This window comes from Gymnogyps californianus, chromosome 8, assembly GCF_018139145.2.
Source record: "Gymnogyps californianus isolate 813 chromosome 8, ASM1813914v2, whole genome shotgun sequence".
NCBI classification, from domain to species: domain Eukaryota; kingdom Metazoa; phylum Chordata; class Aves; order Accipitriformes; family Cathartidae; genus Gymnogyps; species Gymnogyps californianus.
This window is the reverse complement of record NC_059478.1, coordinates 2,175,766-2,193,114: the sequence shown is the minus strand read 5'-3', so window position 1 is coordinate 2,193,114 and position 17,349 is coordinate 2,175,766.

The following is a 17,349-nucleotide window of genomic DNA, read 5'->3' as shown; positions in this document are numbered from 1 at the left end:
CAGTGATTACTCATCACTGCAGCAGATGATGCTTCTACTCTGAGCAGTTGGAATGATTTTTTTCTTACCATAATCAAAGCTCAGGGAGTCCAGCTTGTGAAAACCACTTTGTAACAGCAACAAACATGTTTACCAGTGTTTTGCAAGGAAGGCGTGAATGGGAACAGAAATTTGCCCAGTATAGTTTGCCTCACAAGCACCTGTAGCTACACCTCTGCCTGTAAGTGCAGTAGGCAGAGTGAGGTGAAATATTAATAAGCATTTAAAGACTGACTCCTTTAGCTAGTGTAACTGGCATTGCTCTGTTAAAGTCAAGCACACAGTATCAGTTAATGTAAGTTCCCAGCTGACCCTCAAGAGGTCCTGACCAGAGTCACTTCAAAAATCAGCTTCAGCTGAGACTTCACTGAAATTCACAGCATTTCAGTAGTTTGTACCTTTCATGAGATGAACCAATTCTGCTATTCTTAGGTAAAAGGTACAACAAGTACACTTTCAAGTGTTTTCAGTGTTTTAGTTATAATCTCACTTTGGAAAAGAAACCCCTATTTTTTTAATCATATTTTTTTAATTTATTTTTTATTATATTGTGTTTTGGTGCACATCACTGAGCAATGAACTTTATTCCTTTTGGATTAAAGTAAACTGGAAGAGACACTCTGAAATATTCCAGCCCTTAATGGTTATTGGTCTACAAGACTAGAGCAAAGCTTGTCCAAGATAAAATTCCATGATATGCATCTGTTGTGGACCTTGAATCCTCATTACCAGCTGGTGATTTACATATAGGCTAATTTAGACTTAGGCAGAAAGGTGAAGGCGCAAGGACTGGGAATGGGGAACTGTCCTTTTTTAACATGATCCCTTCCCCATGGGTTGTGTTGGAAAGCATGTGTACTGAGGTCTGCCTTAGAGTGTCATTTTTCCTTTTAGTAACACCTGTAAATTGCCAGCAATGCAGTAGGCTACATGGGCATAAAAGTATACCCTAAAATGTTTACAGGAGATCTTTTATGAAAAGCTGCTGAATACTTCTGGAGCATTCTAAATTTTTTCAATTAAAACTCTTACTGCAGTCAATGATAGCATAAATGTGTTATATTACTGTTAAATCCTGGAGAAAAAAAAATGGTGTTACTCTGTAACCTGCTTAATGTTTATAAAAGCAAATCCTGTTGTTCACTCTTTTAATTGGTAAGTGCTTCTTTATAAAATATAAAGTTGGCTTGGTTGGTTTGGTTTAAAGTACATATGCTAATGTGTCTATTAAGATAAAGTAGATGCACTAAGAACAAAATATCAATTTACTTTATCTTTTTTTCTGATAAGAAATACTCTCTCTTCTTGCTCTAACTACATGTTATAGCCCTCAAAATTGCCTGGGAAGAATTATTTACGGCTCCAAAGTGAGTTTAGCGAATGTTTTCTCCGCAAGTTTAATTCTCTCCCTCTGTCTGCATGTATTACAGTCCTCAGTTGTTGCAGACTAACACATTTTTCCTCTCATAAGCCTTTTTTTTTTTCACCCAGCACTATGAGAGTAGAATCAGCACTCTTTTTCATTTGTTTAAATTGTTTGGACTGACTTGAAAATACTTCTGAGTGGTATGGTGAGATGAGTGATTGACATGGTGGTTTCGCAATATGTATATTGGGCAGCAAGCCAGGGACAAGCTATGCTGAGAAAAAAATAAATGAGAAACAGAAACATTTAGAAATCTGTGCATTTCCCAAATCAGAAGAGATACTCATGGCCCACCCTCCTGCCAGACTTCAAATTGTCAGCCTAAATATGTAGGCATTTTGAGTCTTTAAAATGAACTGAAAGAATGATAGAAAGCCAGTAAGATCTGAGTTCTGCAGTCACTCTTGCACTAAGAGGCCAGCAAGTATTACTCATTTATCACTAAGGTGCTCACAGTCTCAGATCACTGCCAGCCCGGAAAGTTGAATGCTCTGCAGGGACACAGAGAGAAGAGGAGGAGATACTTCTCTTTAAAACAGACCTACCTCAGACATTTCTACCTTGGAAAGGGTTTCATTAAGCTTGCAGGTTGACTAAACAGAAGGTAAAGGTTGGCAAACAAAGTGTATCTTGAAGTGAAGCCTTCTGGTGTCTGTGATTTCCTGATGGCAGACAAAAGACATTTCCCACCTATTTTCCAGTTTTAAGTCCCTACCAATGTATATACTGGGTAATTCCTCTGTGGTATCACCTGCTTTTTCTGCATGTTTAATGGTCATTCTCAGCCTCATTAAAATTTTTGCCAGGGCTGTAAGTGATGGCTAATACGCCATCAGTTGGCATTTCAGACTACTCACGGTTAGTGACTAAAAAAAGAAGGTAGAATTTTTTAGCAAAGAAGAAAGAAGAGTAGGATACCAGCTGGTTGTGCCAAGTGTCATGAATATGGGATTAAATGCTTGGAAGAAAGGACGGGCATATATAATTCATTGCCCTTTGCAGAAAAAGTGAAATTGCCTAATTCTCTGGACATGGCTCAACTCTTACGTGTTTGGGTTTTTTTTAAGGCCAGATTCTGCCAAGCTTTCTATATGACTCTAAGGAAATGCTTTAACAGTTCTTGCATATCTGTAAAATAAAAAGATTTACAGGAGCTTTCAGTGGTCTAACTCATAGTAACTTTGGGAAGGGCTGTGCTTTGAAAGTACTTTTACTTTGAAGGGAAAATTAAAATTGTAACTGTTCAGCAGCGGCGATTTGTGACACAGGAATGATCTGGCACAGATGGCAAGAAGGCCCAGCTGCAAGAAGGGGTTAAACTGGCTGGAAGCAGGGATGCCAGAGACAGGACTCCCTGCAAGGGAGTGAAGTTTCCCTTGGTGATAAGATAAGGAACAGCCACAGCATTGTCTTGTAGCCATCCTGGAATGGGAGCGGTGAGGGGCCACCTTTGGGCAGCAGAGCTGGGCCGGGGCATGGGCCCAAGGCCCCACTTAGGCACCCCATGCCACCGCTCATGGGATGGGTGCTGGTGCCAGTGCAGTCGGCTAGTGATGCATCTTTGCAGACTCCTTGTAGAACTGCTTATGGTGGTAGGACTCTGCCCAATGCATTGTTCATTAATTTTTTTTTTTTATATTTAAGCACAAACGTGTTTAATTTGCCTCAAGGAGTATAATAAAAATTCCCCAACAATTTGTAAGAGATTTAAGTATCTAACGTATCTAAAGGTTTTATGAATAACTTTAAAAAACATGCTTGCATGAAAATGAGCCTGAAAGTCACAGATGCTTGTTTACTCAATACGTAATATAAAGCTATTGTGATTTACTGTGAAGAAATCATACAGTGTTTAATGTCCCATTTTATTTTAAGCTGATTTATAACCACAGCAGCCCAGATCAGCTTTGGCCCTCATTCATGGAGCGGGATGAATTTCGTCACCTATAGTTCCTACAGCCTTTTTGTCAAAGCTGAGACAGTTGTGTTTTTCTTATTGCTTGTGTTCATTTGAATGTCCGTACATATTTTGAGGCAGATTTTCACTGTGAATTCTGAAAATTATTATTACTCAAAGGAGACTAGAAGTACCTCTCTAGCTTCCCTGCTGGGTGTTCATATATGATACACTCCAGAGGAACAACACATACCATGCCAGTTGCTTTTACTTAAAGAAGTGCTGTCTGAGCTAGTTGATAGCTGATCCATCATTTAAACTGATGATGAACTGTGAAAATAACTTAGGCTGTGTTATTATCACTTACATTAGAAGTAGAAATGAGTTGCATATTTTGGCCCTACTGCAATATACTTGTGACAAATATACAAGCAAATGGTCTGCAAGTCCAGTAGTAGTGGTTCATCCTGAAGAATAAAACAGTCCTTGGCAGCGTTTCCCTCGTGATGAGGTGGAAGTGAGCCTGTCTCACCAAATTAAGAATTTTATGTCCAGTAGGTCACTTTGTAGCCCCAGAAATATGCAAGTTCACATTATGCAGTAGTGCATGAGAACACAAATGCATCCTGGAAGTTAAGCCTTTCACTGGTAACGTACAACCAATCCGGTGAGCATCCAAGCTTCAGTTCTAGGTGGCCAAAATCAGGTCCTGGACAAGAGTGATACCACATTTTAACTGGTGTGGGGAAAAAAAAATTAAAAAAACCTGGCTCTAGAGCCTTGAGGCACATTAGAGGATGTATCAGTAAGTGTTGCATTGCAGATGAGTCTTTGAGGTGGATTTCTCATCAAATTAACCACTTTAATTTTGCTTCAGGATTTCCTGTTGAGCACACGAGCTGCATTATTTTTTAAGTGGGTTACCTGACCTGCCTTACTTGCAAGCAACAGGCTGGTAAAATTTCAGGCACAGTAACAGGCAGATTTTCATCTTTTACCAGATCGTTTTTCAGACTCCTGGTTTACAGTATGTCAGGAAATGAAAGGCACTTGTGCTCTGCAAGGAAGTCTCTTAAGTTCTGTACAGACGTCTAAGTCCTCTGAACCTGTATGCTCCCTTATACTTCCAGGCGAGGGCTGGTCATAATCTGGTTTAAGTTTTGCAAGTGATGGTTGTTATTCTGAAAAACTTATATTACTGCTGCCACTTAACATGCAGTATTTGAGGACTATTCCGTATGTCTCTAAAAAGAGCATCCAACTTTCTCCTATTTGTTCAGCATGCAGCTCACCTTTGCAGACCTTTTTTTCCCCTTTTCAAAGAGTATGCAATGAGAAGGTTAACTTGCTTGGATACATTTATTTTGTCTCTACTTCAGGCTGAGAAATACTTAACTTGAACGTTACTGGTTGCTCTTGGAACTGAAATAACCATTTTCCTCCTTGCAGTCTTCATAAAAAAACCCTGTCACAAAACACGGTAATTGGCAGAAGTGAGACCGTCCAGGTGGCCTTGTTTGTAACCTGGTTGTTTAGTTCAGTGATTCTGAGGGCTCCATCTACATCTTGCAGAAATTAACTGATTTTGATCTTAAAGCTTAGAGTAGCAGGTATTGAATGCGCAAGTCATATAACGCCTTCACTGGAGCTCACAGAGTAAACCTATGTTTAATGTCAGTTGGTCAATGAGTTATAAACAACAATCTGTGCTATTAAATTCATTGCAACTGAATGTATGGAGATATATATGTATGTATATCAGAGATGCAGAGATTGCTTTGTTGGTAGTGTTTAGAAGGCTAATAAATCAGGCCAATTTTAAACTTTAAAACAAAATTGTGCTAAATTCATTCACTAACAGTATACTTTATGACAATGGTTAGATCCTAGACATTATTTAACATTGTCACTACATATACAGAACTGTTGATCTTTAATGCTTGTATTCTAAATTATCGAAGGGTACAAAACATCACAGAGCTGATGCCACATAGTTATCAGAGATGGCTATGGTCCTTGGTGGTCTTAGTAGCCAAAGACAAGTTGGAGAGCTCTTTGAAGAGAGAAATCAGGACTGAAGTGGGCTTGTTTCCTGTCTCCTCTATAGAAATAAATGCTGATGATTTTGTGCTGTTCTCCCCCTCCCAGAAGGGTGGTTTCATCTGCTGCCCATGCTACTTTTCTTGAGTTTTGGTTTTGACAGTCATCTCTGTCTGTTGAGCAGGATGCCCTGCCTATTCATGGTTTGGTTGTCACATTGCTCAGACACTTATGTAAAGGCCGTGCGCGCTGTGCCTGGATATGCTATCACAGTGTTATCAAATACTTAGATACTGTTGTTCATTACGCTATTTTAAAATGCTTATATTTGGATTGAATGGAAGCTAATATTAATTCTATCCTGATTAGTGTGCCTACAATTTATAGACGTTTCAGGCTTCTGCTTTCACTACAGAGTTATCGCATATTCTAGGCTGGGCTTGCTTAGATATTCAGCAGTGGCGTCAGTCTAAAAATGGCGCTTGTACCTTTGGTGCCGTGATCATCCCTGCAGTGATCATTAGCGCACTCACACAGGGAGCTTGCCCAGTCTTTCTTCCACCTGCTGAAAACCAGAAATTGCTTCACTGTACTCTTTCAGACCTGATGAGTATATTAGTTCTGTAAAGTAGGAGAGCGTCAGCTGAAATGTCTGGCAGCCTTACCGACGCAGCAGAAGCGTGATAAGGGCATTTGCTGAGGATATGGGAGACCTGAGTTCAGGTCTCCGCTTTTAATGGGTTGAACGGGCCTTTGAGCTTACACCTCGTTTTTCTTGATACTGCTGTAACTGGTGCATGTGTGGTTATTTTTTCCTATGGCATCTTCTTAATAAGTTTCACTGAAAATGTTCCCATTGTTTATATGAGCTTTGCACAGTGATTGCTGCTGGGGCATTGCTGAAACAGAATCAATTAGAAATACTTATTTAGGTGTATTCCCACTGCTCTTACAAACCCCAGTTATGAACTCAGGTGACCCTGCTGTGCTAGCTATCGTACAAATATAGGTAGACAGGACCTGCTGTGAAGACCTTATTAACACAAGGAACATAAATACCAAATATATCTAAAAAAGGAAAGAAAAGACTCTAAGAATTGGGTAAAGATCAAAGGGATTTTGCTCTATTGATCTTATTACTCTTTTAAACAAAAATAGCTTTTCTTAAGAAGAGAAAGTTCTGCTCATTCGTCCCTCACGTCTGTCTTGTTTTCCCACAAATTGGCTGCTAGTACACATACAGCCAGCTTAAGGTGACTTTCTAGAAAGATGAACACTGGGTTTTCAGGCCTTCCAGGATCCATGTCTGTATTTACTTCCCAATGTTTCCAGTTTCCATGCTAATGAAGTTCTGCTTGCATCAAGCTTACATAGGCATTCAGACTTTTTGTCTTCAGTGCAGTTAGAGGCTTCCTTCAAATGCTTTAGACCTTGTGATGTTCATTTTATCAGGCGAGGAGCGTGGCTGACATAGCCTGATCAGCCAGATGTAGTCGGGTGGGATTAGACCTTGAAACTGTAGAGACTCCTGCATCTACAGGCTCAAGAAAGCAGGATAGTAAAGCACAACTGAGGTGACACAACGTGGCAGGGGGTTTTTTGGAGACTAATGAAAGTATGGGCCTCACAAAAGCCTGATTTCTCAAGGGCATAAATGAAAGCAGCAGTATTGTTTCTGCCTGAACTTTGATTAATACAGTGCCTATGAAAAGAAACATGATAGCTGGCAGTGTACTCCTGGAGACAGGCGTTTTTTGTAGAGTTGAAAATTTGCAAGAGATGCCAGTAGAATATGTTACAAGACAGGGGGCTGAAGAATAGCTACCCATAAATATGCAAGCCTACTTAAAACTTTAAAAATGATTTTTAAAAGCAATATTTTACATTTTCTCTGAATATTATACAGTCGTACCCTACAGAATCCATTTTATCATCTATTACTTCATTTTAATATACGGCTTTACTAGGATGTGAATTGCATATATAATTTAGTTATGTCTGATTGAACAGTTTCCCAGGTCTGGGACACATTCTAACACAGTTGTCCAATGCCAGCTTCATTTGACAAAGAGGAAGGGTAGCATTTTTACCCCAGCTTTATTTTTCTTAACTAATTTCTCTCACATCTCTTTGATTCCAGCTTAAAAAAAAAAAAAAAAAAAGAGGAAGGGAGCCTCTTTTTCTTTCTCCCTCCTCAAAGAGGATAAAATAGGAGAAGAAATTGAAATCAGTGGAGTTTAGTGATTTCACTGTGTCCATGGCTTTTGAGTAAGCTTTCAGACAAAATAATCGGGCTACCTCCTCTCCTTTCTACTTTGCTTGCATCTGAGCTGGAAGTGGAGACTCAGGCCAGACATGGTTTGCATATTTGTGTCTGTTCTAGAGAGAGATGAATAGACAGTGAGCCTCCTGATGGACTGCCTGCAGGAGTTCAGAGCCTCAGTTCAATGTGTTGCACGTATAGCCACATTAGAAACAACAGCAGTCTGTTAAGACGCAAATCAGCAGGAGGGGCAGGGGGGAACCCAACAAAAAACCTCTTCCCCCTCATTTACTGTCTTTCATGATGCTACAAATGGCAGTTACTCTAAGAAGGCAGAGAAACATTTGCCCCCAGCAAAAGACAATCTGTATAGTACAGAAATGGTGATGCTCTGCCTGGGTTTACCAATCTTGGTATCGTATCCAGATAATTAATTCCTAATGAGGCCTGTAAGGGCCCTGAGGCACTAATAGGCCTTTGTGACCCTGACCAGTCTTACTTGCACCCCCACCCTGCCCATGGGCCCAGGAGTCCCATTTCAGCCAGCCCAGGGCCATTGGTCTTGCTGTAGCGATGCCATAGGAGGCTGGTCCTCATCTTCTCTGTCCTGTCTCCTGGATGGACCCCTTGGGTGAGCTGAGACACCCAGTCAACAGGACTGTGTTGTCTTTCTAGTCATTGTAATTATTGGAGCACTTGTCCAGGATCAGGATTTACAGTCTGTGTCAGAGCTGTACATGGGGGTTTTTGCTATGAAATCTGGATGTCCTTCACTCCATTTTTATTTTTCTGCAGGAAGAAAGAAAATCACCCCACCTCTTATACCAGTACTATTTTTTTCAAGAGATGCTCACAAACTCTTTTTCCCATACCATTTTTCTTTTTATTTTACCCCCTATTCACCCGAGTTTACCAATTTTAATACAAAATAAGCAAATAGACATACAGAGTAAACAAAAGTGCAAGACAAACAAGAAGGATTCAGGACTGAGAGTTACAGCAACAATTTGAGAATAATTCTCAGTGTGTTTTTTCCCTGTGTTTTCTGTGAGCAGGCTGCCTTTGCAGCCTACAAGCACTGGAAATGTTCTTTTTTTCTTCTTTTTTTCCCCCTCCCCCTTTTTCCTTCCAAAAAACTTTGTGATCCTGGTCCAAAGACCAGGGAAATCTGTTAGAGTCATTCCACAGACTGCGAGACTTTATCAGACCCTCTATGTGTTTTAACGTGTACTCTTCACAAACTACAGCTTTGATTGCAGAGAGCTTTTGCTCAGACTCCAGCATAACTCCTGGGACAACAGCTCCTCTCAGCACTATTCGCTCTGGTGTAACTAGTGCAGGTCTCTGTAAAGCTGGCAGGAGAGTTAAGACAGATCTTCCCTGTTGACTTGCATGTGATACTCTGGAAAGGAGGGAACATGAGCTATGCCCCAGAAAACACCGTCCTTTCAAAAGACAACAGCATCAAACAATTTCTAATGAAATGTTTTGTTTTGTCCCAACTTACCTTTTTGAGGGGAGTATTTTTACGTCAGGAGGGATAGGAGTGGGAAGCCTCAGTACATCACTGTAACTTCAAATTAAGCACTTTTATCCAGCAGTGCAGTTAAAGATACATGAGACAGCCAGAGGCAGAGGTTTCCTTGCTAGCCAGCAGTGCAGCATTGAATCCAAGGATGACTGAAGCTCTGTCCTTTCCTGGGTCAAGCTTAACATTGCTCCCCATTCCCTCCATGCTGCCCACTGTTTAAGCGTTGTCATCCTTCTCATTGGCTTCTTGTGTGCTCTCTTCTGAGATATCAAAACCTTTGTACATTTGTCTGTGCAGCGCAAAGCCTTGCTGGATTCATCTGCCTGGAGGTCTTCTAGGCCAAGTCTCCAAGGGTCTTAGAGTGCCATCTGATCTTTATACCTGTGGTGGGTTGACCCTGGCCAGCAGCCAAGCGCTCACCCTACGTTTCTCTCGCTCTCCTCTCCCATGGGATGAGGAGAAAATAGAAGGAAGGCGAGAAGACTTGTGGGTCGAGATGGCAGTTTAATAGGGAAAGCAAAAGCTGCGAGTGCAAACAAAGCAAAAAGAGGAATTCATTCACTACTTCCCATCAGCAGGCAAATGTCCAGCCTCTTCCTGAAAAGCAGGGCCTCAGCACATCTAATGTTTGCTTGGGAAGACAAATAGCGTAACCATGAACATTCCCCTTTTATCTTCCTTTCCCCAAGCTTTTATTGCTGAGCATGATGTCATATGGCATGCGATATCCTTTTGCTCAGTTGGATTCAGCTGTCCTGATTAATGCTGTTCTTCACCTTCAGACATGCTCAGGTAGATGGGAAGTATGAGTGTACTTTGATCAGTGTCAGGTTTTTGCCTCAGGAAGAAGTAGAATTGTTCTTAAACACCTTTTTTGGATAGCCTGGCGAAGAGGCTGAGCCTGCATATGAAAGAAGAGAGTGACGAAAAAGAGGAGAAGCTGTGAGAAATAGTATGATTGCTTGGTTTTGGACTGTGCTGAAAGTCCTGAAAAGCAATAAATGGGACTGAGAATGGGGGGGAAAAAAAAAGTCAAAGTAGAAAAAGGATTGAGAAGGGGCTGGGTTGCAGGAACCAGGGATGAAAGAAATGAAGTTTGTCTAGCGGTGGTAGGGAAATAAAAAACCTGAATATCCTTATTCTGACCTTCTGAGTGTCCTCTGCAGTATCTGGTGAAAAGGCCACTTTCTGGCACTGATTGCAGCAAGGAAAAATTGCTCAGTTCTCATAGTTTTATATCAAATGAGGATTCAAGATGTCTATTTTTTTTTTTTTTATTACGTGTTATTAACAAGCAGTAAGTGGACTATCAGGATCAATGTTAGCAGTACAACAGATAGACCGCAATACCAGACACTTACGAAATGATAATATGCACCTACAAATTCTTAAACACCCTTCTGTAATCCCAAGAAATTCTAATCCTGCGCGTGTGCACACACACACACACAGCAGGCTGTGTGTGTTAGCGGCACACATCCCCTCTCCTGGCAGCGCAGGTTCCCCTCCTTGCACACCCTGCGTGGGAGATGCGGGTGCTCCAGCCACGTGTGGACCCCTGTCGCTCCCCACACCCTGCTGACCCACGCGCCTGTGACAAAGCCCTCCACGAGTCCCAGCGGCACGCCTCGGGTGGGTCCCTATGTACAGCTGATCCGTGCAAGAGGTGGTTTTTGGGGCTGGACAGGACAGTTTCAGCACCGAGTTTTGCAGTCTGTGTTTGTGCAGTGGGAGAAGGAGGTAAGAGTTGTCACACATGAACTGAATTTAACCTTTCTTGCTTGACTGTGAGCCAATCTTAACTTTAGCGTTTCCTAACATTAAAGAGCTTGACTTCACAGCTGTAATGTCCTTTTAATGTGGGTGTATGAATGAATAATAGGTGACTGTATTCTTTTTTGCTTGTTAGTACCATTCCTTTTTCTATTTGAAAGCCTCCTAATTATACCTTAGAGCAGGACCATATTTCCTGATAGTTTTGGAAAGGCCTTAAAGAAGTGAGTAGCTGAGAACGAAAGTCACTTAATGCATTAGCTGACTGTAAATAATAAACCCCAAATCTCCCAATTTTGTGTAAGAAACAGAGATCTCTTTCAAGATTACAGATGAATGCTACAGCTGTGTAAGACACCACACGTATTCTCTGGAGAAGCTGGGTTTTGTTTTCAGGGAAGCATTTTTTTTCTTCTAAGCAGTGCTTTCTCACATGGTTCCTTTAGGAATTCAGCTGTGCTTTTCCCTGTTTTCTTTTGGCATAATTAAAAGTAAACTTCAATTCTTTCTTGCTTGTCTATGAGGACAGCTCTTTTCCCCAGATCTTCCAGGAACAGAGGAAGAGAAATCCCTTTCCAGTTCAATGCTTTCCTTTTATACTAAAGGCATCTCAAACATGCACATGCACTTACACACATCTTCTCTCATGGAACTTGAAAAATAATCCTAAAATTCCATAATTTTGTGTGCTAAGTCAGAAAAATCCAGCTTGAACATTGTGTTCCTTTGGAATTATTTTGGAGGCGGGGTGGAGAAGATACTTCTAAAATTTTTGTGGTTTGATTTTTATATGTATTTTTTTCTCTCCAGCCCCTTTTCCCTCTCCTTTTATCCTCTTTCTCTCCAACTCCCTCGGTTCCCCCCAAATGTATTGAGAGTACAGGAGAAGAATAATCAAGAATTGGGAAATCCCTGACCTACCACTCAGAAGATTCTTGCCTGCTAGGAGGTTTGTATTCCAGATGAGAATTCTTAAAGAATCCAAAATTTAATCTTTCATGCTTTTTCTCTTATAAAACTCTGTGATCAGAGACATCTTAAAAATTACTCTTTTAGCCTAAGATCAGCTTGTATTTTTAGACAAAAGTATGCATCTAAAGTTCACTGCACAAAGCATCCCATTTTAATAACTTAAGCTCATGAAAAAAGTGTCCCAATAATTCAGACAATTAACCCTGATACCTTTACAACTCTGTGGTTCCCCCTCAGGAACACTGAATCTTTTTTTATAACTTTAACTGGGGAACTAGCTGCCTAGTAAAGGGTATGTAGGTTCCCATTAGAATGGCTATTTCTTACATTAAAAATATAGTAAGCCATTAAACCCTTAAAATGTCATCATTAACATTTAGCACACTGTGCCTGATGCATTAAAAACATTATGTGCAGCTGATCTCTTTGACTCACTTAGGGAAATATCAAATGGCTTCAATGTACCTTTGCTTTATCTTTTAATTTTAGGTGATATTGCTCTGTTCTTACTAATTTGCTTCAGTGAGTTCTCCTATTTCTACATGTTTATAATTTGAAAATTATAAAATATAATTATATGTAGTCTCTTAGAGAGCTAAGTCTGACTCACTATTTTTCATTCTGACTTTCAAGAAGTTTAAGTGTCAGAGTTTGTGAAGTAAATTCACTATCATTTAAATATCTTTTGTTAAATTAATACCCACTGTACAATATGATATACAGCCTAATTCATATTCATTCTTTGTAGATGCCACACATTAAATCTTCATATTTAATGATGATATGATCCTGAGATTTCATTTTAGAAGAATCTCCTCCTGTTCCTTGGCCATGAGAAAGTGCTAACGTACATATATACATCAAATGTTATCCTTTGAACTCTCTAATCAGGATGTGCTTGACTCCTCCATACTGACATTAAATGTTTGACAGTATTTTGTAGCTCATTGGAATATTCACTGTTATTTCTTCTTGAAGTTTTCCAGTTTAAATTGGACCTATGTGGACATTTCAGCCATTTTTGAAATTGTATTCCAGTGGCTCATATGTAGAATTTTTTTCTTTGGATCATAAACAGTGTCAGGTCTCCTATGTTTTGCTCCACATTATAAAGGGGAAAGTTATAGAAGTCGTAAATTTGGAGGAAGGAAAACATTCTTCCCAGTTAGCACAGTATTTTCACATCATAGTCCTTGATACTAAATTTAGTGTTCCACATGTTACATGTGTAAGAGACTCTGCATTTTTTAGTGGGTCAGGTATCTATTTTTATAAAGAAATTCTCCGGTGAATGTGTGTATAACTGTAAATGAAGTCTCTCTGCCTTCTCTGGCTCAGGGAAAGATCTTTACATTTGGGTTCTCTGTTTCCCAAGAGCTGTGGGAACAGATCCTTTATCATATTTTCTTTACCTGAGGCATCAGATGTAGTTCTGTGAACACTGAGTGGTTTGGGGATGATTTGTCACCCAATCAAATCTTAAAGACATTGAACCTAAATTTTTTCTAGAAATTTGCAGAAAGTCCTTCCTTTATTATGCTGCTTTTGCTGCTCTGCAGCCCAGCTGAAACTGGAAAACGGTAGAAGTCGTAGCAGAAAATGTCATCTCTATGGAAACTTCCAAACCCTATTGAGGATGGTGGGATAAAGTTTAGAGAATAATCAATATTTTATTCTGAGCTCATTTCTAAGTGAGGCAGGATAAATTAAATTCCTGATTGGACAATTTCTCCTAAGGAGAGATGTTAAATTCTAAATAGAGGTGGAAACTTCTGAAGTGGACTCAATCGAAGGGTGGATTGGAGTATCTGGGGTTGAATCGTCACGGGGGAAGAGGGAACAGAACAAAGATAAACTACACTGGGGACACGTACTGTAAAACACTAGCTGACTGGAGGAAAAAGGAGCAGTACCACCTCTGGCTGGGTTTTTAAAGTTGGTAGGGATATAAGAACTGTTTATTTTCACTGTCAAGAGTGTCTAAACAACACAGGATTGTGTTTTTTATATCACTCCAGCTACCTCATTTTTAGTACCTTATCCTCACCTCTTCTTTTTTATCACTTATCTCCTATTTATATATTGTTCCCTGATCTTGAGGTCTGTCATTCCTGGGAAGGCTTTTAATTTTTTTCCCAGACATGCCTGGGCCTGTCCTCACAACTGGAAACCATTATGATCAATGGCCAACAGATGGTCTTCTTGACATCCCTATTTACTTCTAACCTGCAACCCAATTTTCTTTTATTTATCTGTGTCCCAAAGCTATTTGGTTCCCCAGTCCTGTCCTCTGTCCTTCCTTTCCCCTAAACTCTGTGGAAATGTTTTGTGTCAGAACTGGGCTAGCTCTGCCCCTCTGCTGGAAACAAAGCAAATGCTTAGGCAAAGGGAACAAGAACAGGAAGAGTATGGAGTAATCTTCCCCCTCAGCTTGTGGTAATAACCTTGTGATTTAGGAACAGGCATGAATCCATTCCAATTATCAGTTAATAGACACCAGTGAAATTATGCTCTTTGATTTTTTTTGAACTTTTTCCACAATTATTTATAATTTGTAATTATTTATAAATCTATTTTGTCCTGCAGCGATGCATTCCACAACTTAACAGCTATGCATGATGTGAAAACATACGTCTCCTTTAAAGCTGTAGCACGTTCAAAGCCATTGATTTCACTTGCTTTTTATTGCGAGAAGCTGCATGACGCGTCTCTGTCTCTGCACTATACGCACCTTTGCCCTAGCCACTCAGGTTGTTTCTTTTCTATGCAGAACCCCATCTTTTTCTGTTCAGTTTTCGTCCTAGAGAGCTGCACAGGTGCAGAGATCATGCTGTACTGAAAACTGAAAGAAGGAGTGCTCTCAGCCATGCCAACTAGATTGTCCAAAACTCCCTATTCTGCTGGTTAGCAGAGACAGCTTCCCAGTCCGTTTTGTGGAAATCGTTTTGAGGCACATGGCGGTATTCCTGCCCAGACGCTTACGCCAGGAGATTGGATTCCACTCAGTGTGTCAGGTGCCTCAAGATGCGTTTGCGGCACTAAAATCCATTTGCAAATCTAGCTCTTTCTGCCTCAGTGAAAATCTACTGAGACAACATGCTTGAGAGGACTAATCATACACATACTTTGCAACGCATATTCTTAAGATAAAAAATCTGTGATACGGTAATATGCCACGATGGACACTGACTATAATTGTTTTTAATAGAAAAGCATATGCTTTGTTTATCTTTTCTGTCTCAGGCACATGTTTCCTCCAAGAATTAGAAATTAAAATGTCATCTGTGCATAGCTGAATGGGCTCCCTAACCAGTAAGCAGATGCTAGGCACTCAGAGGAGCTGGAGTACATGGAGTGGCAAACCAGTTTTACGATGCTGTAATTCTGCTGCTTTTGGTAGTCATGTAGAAGAGGACTGGTGTGGGCTGAAAGACTCAGTGTTTTCAAGTGTATTAAAAAGGAAAAGATAAACCCCTCAATTCCTCATGAACTAAGGCAAAGGGAAAATTCAGTCCTCTGTGGCAGATGCTAAGCACCTACTGGTACCAATCCTTCATGCCTATGGTTTTCCCATCTTGGCCAATATGCACAATTTCTAATGCCTAACAGGAGCCCATGTATTTATAATCCGAATCTGCTGTATGTCAGCATATTTTTTGCATATCAGGCAGAGAGTCCTTTTTAATCTCACAACTGATACGCATTTTAAACTACCTGACTTGCCTGTAGCTATTGACTGAGACATTAATCCAGTTGGATATGACAAATTGTAGTGAAGCCAAGCACTATTAAGGCTGGCTTTATTACTCTCTGCTTCAATTATTTTGCTGATTTTGTGTAATTGCAGTGTTCTAACTATACTGGGCCCTGATTTGCATCAACAGTTCTGCTTGGTTTCTCTGGCCCAGTCAGTGTGGCCCATCTGCAAAAGGAAACGTCACAATATTCCTGTCTAAGGAAGGTTGCCAGTAGAGATACTTGAACACGGGGATAGTGGAAAGAATCAAATGAAATGCCGCAGAAGTGGCTGAAACAGTTTCAATTGCTGTAAATTATTATTTTAAATAAATTCTGTGTGGCTAACTAAACTGCATTGTTCTGATTACAAAAGCTTACAAAGCTTCTAGTAAAGCTTAAGTCTTTCTGAAAACAGAAAATTATGTAGAAGTAGCCTGCAATCCTGCATTAGGGCAACTGATCATGAACTCTCAAGTACTAAGCCACTCTGCTGTTGAAAAGTCCCTGTGTATGCAAAACAAAGCTGTTTAATTTGGTCCTTTCTGTATCAAAACCATAGTAACTTATTCTAGGGCTATCCTGCGTGTGGTAAAGTAGATGTCAGTCTGTCATTTTCAGGGGCAATAGCTTACATCTCATGCTTTTTGTCCTTTACCAAGACACCTTTATTTCATATTGGTAGAGAGAAATACAAAGAAGGCTGTTCAGCCCAGGAATTGTTCTGTCACTGTTCCCTGGCCTTGCTGCACAGACCTGAAGTCAAATGGGTCAAGCTGCTTTCCTCATCTCCTGTTGTGTGGTCAGAGTTGAGAAAGAGCATTGCACCGTCTCCACTTGTGCAGAAAACAGGCAGTTTCTGGTGCTGGCTTGTTTCTCTACCACACCATCTCTAGGAAGCAATCCTTGTTTTAAATATTTCTGTCTCCCTGTGTCACTAGAATGTCACAACACCTCCCAAATGTCAATCTTTGTAATTACAGATGAATACTGAGTTTCCAGAATTCATCCTTTGCAGAGTAGTCCACAATTGCAGAGGCTATTTCCTTACCAAGATGGGAAACAACTGCCCTTGCTGAAGATGCCAACCTCAGTCCGCAGCACCAGAAGAGTTCAGGTTTCATTCAGCAGTTGTATTTGAAAAGGGCTGAAGAATGTACCATAAGCTGGTTTTTTCATATATAGCAAAAGACGACTTCCACACTGCTTTCATTAAGCAGCAACAGTTCAAAAGCAGACACTGTAGAGAGGGGAAAAAATGTAAATTGTGAGGCTGTAGGAAAAAAGTATGGGGAAAAGCATGGTTTAGATCACTGAAGACTGGATTCACAGTAAGTGAACCTAAATGTTTCACTGTTTCTTGCTCACTGGATAAATATTTAAGTTTAAAGTCAGGGGAAACTTAAGGGTGAAAAAAAGCAAACTATGAAAGGCTTTTGACAATGTAAAATACATCCTCTCCCAAGCTAGCTGATCATAAAGAATGCCGCCTTTTAACATGCCTGGACGAGCTTTAAAAATGACTCAATAGATTGTAGAATTCAGCACATTTTCTTCCCAATTATTTTTGAAGAGATTCTGACAAATGTTTTCTAAGGGAGGAATGGCAGACTGTCTATTTTATTTTAGTTTTATGGGACTTTTATTTTTATCCTGTCATGAGAAGCAAATGG